The following is a 9,550-nucleotide window of genomic DNA, read 5'->3' on the forward strand; positions in this document are numbered from 1 at the left end:
GTGTAGAGTCCTCCGGGAGATGAATCCCCTCTCCGGCGGGGTGCCGGAGGAGATCTCCGGAATCCCCCGAGATGGGATCGGCGGCGGCGGCGTCTCGCAAGGTTTTCCGTATCGTGGTTTTTCGCCTCGGGGGTTTCGCGACGGAGGCTTTAAGTAGGCGGAAGGGCAGAGTCGGGGGCCCGACGAGGGGCCCACACCATAGGGCGGCGCGGGCCCCCTTGGCCGCGCCGCCATGTGGTGTCGCCACCTCGTGGCCCCACTTCGTATGCTCTTCGGTCTTCCGGAAGGTTCGTGGCAAAATAGGCCCCCGGGTCTTCGTTTCGTCCAATTCCGAGAATATTTCGTTACTAGGATTTCGAAACCAAAAACAGCAGAAAACGAGAACTAGCACTTCGGCATCTTGTTAATAGGTTAGTTCCGGGAAATGCACGAATATGACATAAAGTGTGCATAAAACATGTAGGTATCATCAATAATATGGCATATAACATAAGAAATTATCGATACGTCGGAGACGTATCAAGCATCCCCAAGCTTAGTTACTGCTCGTCCCGAGCGAGTAAAACGATAACAAAGATAATTTCTGAAGTGATATGCCATCATAACCTTGATCATACTATTTGTAAACATATGTAGTGGATGCAGCGATCAAAACAATGGTAATGACATGAGTAAACAAGTGAATCATAAAGCAAAGACTTTTCATGAATAGTACTTCAAGACAAGTATTAATAAGTCTTGCATAAGAGTTAACTCATAAAGCAATAAATCAAAGTAAAGGTATTGAAGCAACACAAAGGAAGATTAAGTTTCAGCGGTTGCTTTCAACTTGTAACATGTATATCTCATGGATAATAGTCAACATAGAGTAATATAACAAGTACAATATGCAAGTATGTAGGAATCAATGCACAGTTCACACAAGTGTTTGCTTCTTGAGGTGGAGAGAGATAGGTGAACTGACTCAACATAAAAGTAAAAGAATGGTCCTTCAAAGAGGAAAGCATCGATTGCTATATTTGTGCTAGAGCTTTTATTTTGAAAACATGAAACAATTTTGTCAACGGTAGTAATAAAGCATATGAGTTATGTACATTATATCTTACAAGTTGCAAGCCTCATGCATAGTATACTAATAGTGCCCGCACCTTGTCCTAATTAGCTTGGACTACCGGATCTTTGCAATGCACATGTTTTAACCAAGTGTCACAATGGGGTACCTCCATGCCGCTCGTACAAAGGTCTAAGGAGAAAGCTCGTATTTTGGATTTCTCGCTTTTGATTATTCTCAACTTAGACATCCATACCGGGACAACATGGACAACTAATGGACTCCTCTTTAATGCATAAGCATGTGGCAACAATTATTATTCTCATATGAGATTGAGGATATGTGTCCAAAACTGAAACTTCCACCATGAATCATGGCTTTAGTTAGCGGCCCAAAGTTCTTCTCTAACAATATGCATGCTCCAACCATTAAGGTGGTAGATCTCTCTTACTTCGTACAAGACGGACATGCATAGCAACTCACATGATATTCAACAAAGAATAGTTGATGGCGTCCCCAGAGGCATGGTTATCGCACAACAAGCAACTTAATAAGAGATAAAGTGCATAAGTACATATTCAATACCACAATAGTTTTTAAGCTATTTGTCCCATGAGCTATATATTGCAAAGGTGAATGATGGAATTTTAAAGGTAGCACCCAAGCAATTTACTTTGGAATGGCGGATAAATACCATGTAGTAGGTAGGTATGGTGGACACAAATAGCATAGTGGTTGGCTCAAGTATTTTGGATGCATGAGAAGTATTCCCTCTCGATACAAGGTTTAGGCTAGCAAGGTTATTTGAAACAAACACAAGGATGAACGGTACAGCAAAACTCACATAAAAGACATATTGTAAACATTATAAGACTCCATACCGTCTTCCTTGTTGTTCAAAACTCAATACTAGATATTATCTAGACTCTAGAGAAACCAAATATGCAAACCAAATTAGCAAGCTCTAAGTATTTCTTCATTAATGGGTGCAAAGTATATGATGCAAGAGCTTAAACATGAGCACAACAATTGCCAAGTATCAAATTATCCAAGACATTTTATAGTTACTACATGTAGCATTTTCCAATTCCAACCATATAACAATTTAACGAAGATGAAACTTCGCCATGAATACTATGAGTAGAGCCTAAGGACATATTTGTCCATATGCTACAGCGGAGCGTGTCTCTCTCCCACAAAGTGAATGCTAGGATCCATTTTATTCAAACAAAACAAAAACAAAAACAAACCGACGCTCCAAGCAAAGTGCATAAGATGTGACGGAATAAAAATATAGTTTCGGGGGAGGAACCTGATAATGTTGTCGATGAAGAAGGGGATGCCTTGGGCATCCCCAAGCTTAGACGCTTGAGTCTTCTTAAAATATGCAGGGGTGAACCACCGGGGCATCCCCAAGCTTAGAGCTTTCACTCTCCTTGATCATATTGCATCATACTCCTCTCTTGATCCTTGAAAACTTCCTCCACACCAAACTCGAAACAACTCATTAGAGGGTTAGTGCATAATAAAAATTCACATGTTCAGAGGTGACACAATCATTCTTAACACTTCTGGACATTGCATAAAGCTACTGGACATTAATGGATCAAAGAAATTCATCCAACATAGCAAAAGAGGCAATGCAAAATAAAAGGCAGAATCTGTCAAAACAGAACAGTCCGTAAAGATGGATTTTATTAGGCCACCAGACTTGCTCAAATGAAAATGCTCAAATTGAATGAAAGTTGCGTACATATCTGAGGATCATGCACGTAAATTGGCTTAATTTTCTGAGCTTCCTACAGGGAGGTAGACTCAGATTCGTGACAGCAAAGAAATCTGGAACTGCGCAGTAATCCAAATCTAGTACTTACTTTACTATCAAAGACTTTACTTGGCACAACAAAACTCAAAACTAAGATAAGGAGAGGTTGCTACAGTAGTAAACAACTTCCAAGACACAAATATAAAACAAAAATACTGGAGTAAAAACATGGGTTGTCTCCCATAAGCGCTTTTCTTTAACGCCTTTCAGCTAGGCGCAGAAAGTGTATCTCAAGTAACATCGAGAGACGAAGCATCAACATCATAATTTGTTCTAATAATAGAATCATAAGGTAACTTCATTATCTTTCTAGGGAAGTGTTCCATACCTTTCTTGAGAGGAAATTGGTATTTAATATTACCTTCCTTCATATCAATAGTAGCACCAACGGTTCGAAGAAAAGGTCTTCCCAATATAATGGGGCAAGATGCATTGCATTCAATATCCAAGACAACAAAATCAACGGGGACAAGGTTATTGTTAACCATAATATGAACATTATCAACTCTCCCCAAAGATTTCTTTTTAGCATTATCAGCGAGATTAACATCCAAATAACAATTCTTCAATGGTGGCAAGTCAAGCATATCATAGACTTTCTTAGGCATAACGAAATACTTGCACCAAGATCACATAAAGCATTACAATCAAAATCTTTGACTCTCATTTTAATGATGGGCTCCCAACCATCCTCTAGCTTTCTAGGAATAGAAGTTTCAAGTTTTAGTTTCTCTTCTCTAGCTTTTATGAGAGCATTTGTAATATGTTTTGTGAAAGCCAAGTTTACAGCGCTAGCATTGGGACTCTTAGCAAGTTTTTGCAAGAACTTTATAACTTCAGAGATGTGGCAATAATCAAAATCTAAATCATTACAATCTAAAGCAATGGGATTATCATCCCCAAGGTTGGAAAAAATTTCAGCAGTTTTATCACAAGCAGTTTCAGCAGTTTTAGCAGCTTCGAGTAATTTTGCGCGCTTTGCACTAGGAGTAGAAGCATTGCCAACACCAATTATTTTACCATTGATAGTAGGAGGTGCAGCAACATATGAATTATTAGCATTGCTAGTGGTGGTAATAGTCCAAACTTTAGCTACATTTTCCTTTTTAGCTAGTTTTTCATTTTCTTCTCTATCCCACCTAGCACGCAGTTCAGCCATTAATCTTATATTCTCATTAATTCTAACTTGGATGGCATTTGCTGTAGTAACAATTTTACTTTCAATATCCCTATTAGGCATAACTTTCGATTTCAAAAGATCAACATCAGAGGCAAGACTATCAACTCTAGAAACAAGAATATCAATTTTATTGAGCTTTTCCTCAACAGATTTGTTAAAAACAGTTTGTGTACTAATAAATTCTTTAAGCATAGCTTCAAGTCCAGGGGGTGTATTCCTATTATTGTTGTAAGAATTCCCATAAGAATTAGCATAACCGTTACCATTATTATAAGGATATGGCCTATAGTTATTACTAGAATTGTTCCGATAAGCATTGTTGTTGAAATTATTATTTTTAATAAAGTTTACATCAACATGTTCTTCTTGGGCAACCAATGAAGCTAATGGAACATTATTAGGATCAACATTAGTCCTATCATTCGCAAGCATAGACATAATAGCATCAACCTTATCATTCAAGGAAGAGGATTCTTCGACGGAATTTACCTTCTTACCTTGTGGAGCTCTTTCCGTGTGCCATTCGGAGTAATTAACCATCATATTATCAAGAAGCTTTGTTGCTTCACCAAGAGTGATGGACATAAAGGTACCTCTAGCAGCTGAATCCAATAAATTCCGCGAAGAAAAATTTAGTCCTGCATAGAAGGTTTGGATGATCATCCAAGTAGTCAGTCCATGGGTTGGGCAATTTTTAACCAAAGATTTCATTCTTTCCCAAGCTTGAGCAACATGTTCATTATCCAATTGTTTAAAATTCATTATGCTACTCCTCAAAGATATAATTTTAGCAGGGGGATAATATCTACCAATAAAAGCATCCTTGCATTTAGTCCATGAATCAATACTATTCTTAGGCAGAGATAGCAACCAATCTTTAGCTCTTCCTCTTAATGAGAAAGGGAACAATTTTAATTTTATAATGTCACCATCTACATCTTTATATTTTTGCATTTCACATAGTTCAACAAAATTATTGAGATGGGCAGCAACATCATCGGAACTAACACTGTAAAATTGCTCTCGCATAACAAGATTTAGTAAAGCAGGTTTAATTTCAAAGAATTCCGCTGTAGTAGCGAGGTGGAGCAATAGGTGTGCATAAGAAATCATTATTATTTGTGCTAGTGAAGTCACACAACTTAGTATTTTCAGGGTTGGCCATTTTAGCAATAGTAAATAAAGCAAACTAGATAAAGTAAATGCAAGTAAACTAATTTTTTTTGTGTGTTTTTGATATAGCAAACAAGACAGTAAATAAAGTAAAGCTAGCAACTAATTTTTTTGTGTTTTGATATAATGCAGCAAACAAAGTAGTAAATAAAATAAAGCAAGACAAAAACAAAGTAAAGAGATTGAGAAGTGGAGACTCCCCTTGCGGCGTGTCTTGATCTCCCCGGCAACGGCGCCGTAAATTTGCTTGATGCGTGTAGTTGACACGTCCGTTGGGAACCCCAAGAGGAAGGTGTGATGCGCACAGCGGCAGGTTTCCCTCGCAAGAAACCAAGGTTTTATCGAACCAGTAGGGAGTCAAGAAGCACGTTGAAGGTTCATGGCGGCGGGATGTAGTGCGGCGCAACACCGGAGATTCCGGCGCCAACGTGGAACCTGCACAACACAACCAAAGTACTTTGCCCCAACGAAACAGTGAGGTTGTCAATCTCACCGGCTTGCTGTAACAAAGGATTAACCGTATTGTATGGAAGATGATTGTTTGCAAGAAAACAGTAAGAACAAGTATTGCAGCAGATTTGTATTTCAGTATTAAAAGAATGGACCGGGGTCCACAGTTCACTAGAGGTGTCTCTCCCATAAGATAAAAGCATGTTGGGTGAACAAATTACAGTCGGGCAATTGACAAATAGAGAGGGCATAACAATGCACATACATGACATGATAAGTATAGTGAGATTTAATTGGGCATTACGACAAAGTACATAGACCGCCATCCAACCGCATCTATGCCTAAAAAGTCCACCTTCGAGTTATCGTCCGAACCCCTTCCGAGTATTAAGTTGCAAAGCAACGAGACAATTGCATTAAGTATGGTGCGTAATGTAATCAACAACTACATCCTCGGACATAGCGCCAATGTTTTATCCCTAGTGGCAACAAGCACAACACAACCTTAGAACTTTTCGTCACTTCGTCCAGGTGTCAATGCGAGCATGAACCCACTATCGAGCATAAATACTCCCTCTTGGAGTTAAAAGCAAAAACTTGGCCAGAGCCTCTACTAGTAACGGAGAGCATGCAAGATCATAAACAACACATATGTAATAACTTGATAATTAACATGACATGGTATTCTCTATCCATCGGATCCCGACAAACACAACATAGAGTATTACGGATAGATGATCTTGATCATGTTAGGCAGCTCACAAGATCCGACAATGAAGCACAATGAGGAGAAGACAACCATCTAGCTACCGCTATGGACCCATAGTCCAGGGGTGAACTACTCACTCATCACTCCGGAGGCGACCATGGCGGTGTAGAGTCCTCCGGGAGATGAATCCCCTCTCCGGCAGGGTGCCGGAGGAGATCTCCGTAATCCCCCGAGATGGGATCGGCGGCGGCGGCGTCTCGGCAAGGTTTTCCGTATCGTGGTTTTTCGCCTCGGGGGTTTCGCGACGGAGGCTTTAAGTAGGCGGAAGGGCGGAGTCGGGGCCCGACGAGGGGCCCACACCATAGGGTGGCGCGGGCCCCCCTTGGCCGCGCCGCCATGTGGTGTCGCCACCTCGTGGCCCCACTTCGTATGCTCTTCGGTCTTCCGGAAGGTTCGTGGCAAAATAGGCCCCCGGGTCTTCGTTTCGTCCAATTCCGAGAATATTTCGTTACTAGGATTTCGAAACCAAAAACAGCAGAAAACAGGAATTGGCACTTCGGCATCTTGTTAATAGGTTAGTTCCAGAAAATGCACGAATATGACATAAAGTGTGCATAAAACATGTAGGTATCATCAATAATATGGCATAGAACATAAGAAATTATTGATACGTCGGAGACGTATCAAGCGCCACGCCAAGGAAAAGTCGAGAGAGCAAGACGACGTGGATAGGCACTGGGACTGTCCCTTCTTCAGACACTGCTGGGATTCAGGAATGAGCCGATTGCCTACAATCGGCAACTGCCCAGAATGTAGACAGAAGAAGAAGGATGCAGCTGACGTGTCCGTGTTCAAACGTCTAGGGCCTCTCCCGCCTCGGAACAAGCACGCTGAGTCCTCTCGGGTGGAAGATCTCGAGGAGTTAGAAGACGATGATGAAGAAGATAAGTACCACCGGCCAAGGTGGTGCCCTGATGGACTCAGCCGTTCCCAAAAGCGTAGGGCTCAGCGACTACGTGGTTTGGAGGAAGCCGAAAGGTTATACCTGCACACGTTAAGGAAGGCGCGGCCTGATCTGGCCGCGAAAATTCAGCGAACTCCGGACGAAGAAGGTCGGCCACAAAAGAAAGAGTGGCGCCCCAGACAAAGGAAAGCCGATGATGAGACATCGGCTGGCACAAACATGGTGTTCATCCTTCCGGCGGAGTTTAGTGCTCCAAGATTACACGAAGCACCTGTGGCACAACTTGATTGCGGCCCACGGCCAGTTATCTTTGAGAAGCCACGAGAAAGAAGCTACGGACACCTGAAGGCCCTGTACTTGCGAGGTTATATCAATGGGCAGCCTGTCAACAAGATGCTGGTAGACACCGGAGCAGCAGTCAAAATTATGCCATACTCCATGCTACGTCGGTTGGGACGCTCTAGCTCGGATCTGATCAAGACCAACGTTACACTGAGCGATTTCAACGGCCAAGCATTTGAAGCACAAGGTGTTCTGAACGTGGATCTGACCATAGGAAGAAAAACCATCCCTACGACGTTCTTTATTGTCGATAGCAAGAGCACCTATGCTGTCCTGCTAGGGAGAGATTGGATCCACGCCAACTGTTGCATTCCATCCATGATGCACCAATGTTTAATACAGTGGGATGGAGATGAAGTAGAGGTCATCCAAGCAGATGACTCAGCCGAGATTTCAACGGCTGGCATGAACGTTTGGGAGACGACAGGCCAGGAGCCACTCTCAGGCATCACTTTGGACGACTGCGAGCGCATCGACGTGACGAAGGACGGAGTGAGGCTGGTCTTATCCACCGGCCTGATTGTGTAACAAGAGCAAAATCTATGGACGAATGTGGCAAGGCCGATCCTTGTGATCGGCCCCAAAAAATAAAAAGGGATAATCTCGTCTCAAGCATGTCACGTAGTTATACTGAAGCAAGACCAAGATGTAAGCCTTCATTGAGCAATTCAATCAACATGGAGGCCGATTCCAGCAATCGGCCAAAATTATCCTCACCATACGTTCTGCCCGTGTTCAACGTCGATCTAACGGGCGGCGGAAAGCGGGGATACGGGTTTACGTCGGCTGATGAGCTGGAAGAAGTCAACATTGGTCCTGACGGAGCCGACGTTCAAATACAGTGCCTTGACTAATTACAGAGCCGATATCTGCAGTTACCTGACAAATTCGGCTCGGGGGGCACCTAATCAGATGAACATGTGCGATACATGTGTAGTGAAATATTGGGGGCCGATAGAAAAATCGGCCAGTAAAAAAAAAGTGAAATCACAGCCGATGCACAGACATCGACTTGAGAAAAGATGCGAAGACAACAGTATGCAAGTCACAGCCGATGCACAGACATCGACTTTAGAATGTAAAAAGCCGATGCACAGCCATCGACTTTAGACAAGTTCAGCAAAACAGTTATTAGTTTACACAGAGAGGCTCTACTGAAGAAACGCGTTGAGGGCGTGAAGGGCGTCGGCACGGATACGATCCACCTCGGCGATCTCAGCCTCGTCGTCCTCGTCTTTGCCCGTCACCAGCTGACTGCTCAGGGCACGAATTTCAGCCAGATCGGTCTTCAGATCGGCTGTGAGGCATTTTGCTTCCTCTTGAGAGCGGGCGATGAGGGTTTCCTTGTCTTGGATAAGTTGCTTGGTCTCCCTGACCCTCTCTTCAAGGTTCTCCAGTTCCTTGCGCAGGGTCTCGAGTTCGGCACTATTGGCAGAAGTGTCGGTTTTGGCGTCTAAAGCAGCCTTCTTCTCGTTGAGCCGTTGACACTTGTCTGCAATATCGGCTCTCAACGGGAGCTGGGCGCGACGAAGGGTAATTCTTTGACGAGCCGACTGCACCCTTGACCTGAAGACCGACAGAGTCACAGCTGGCCAAAGCTTAACCTGCAGTGTCACCGGGAGATGGGGCTGGATGTCTTCGAGGATGCCCTTGACTGCCTCGGGGTTTTCGACCAGGGTCTCAACTGAGGAGGAGAGCAAAGCCTTGAGACGATGGAGTGGACCATGGACCGTGCTAGGGCTTGGCTCTTCACCTGCCTTGGAAATAGCTGGCTCGATGGATTCAGGGTCGAACGTCAGCAAGCTTGAAAGATTACAGCCCTGACAGACGAACAAGAGCAGTATTAGTATACAACA

The sequence above is a fragment of the Lolium rigidum genome, chromosome 6, assembly GCF_022539505.1.
Source record: "Lolium rigidum isolate FL_2022 chromosome 6, APGP_CSIRO_Lrig_0.1, whole genome shotgun sequence".
In the NCBI taxonomy this organism is placed as follows: Eukaryota; Viridiplantae; Streptophyta; class Magnoliopsida; order Poales; family Poaceae; genus Lolium; species Lolium rigidum.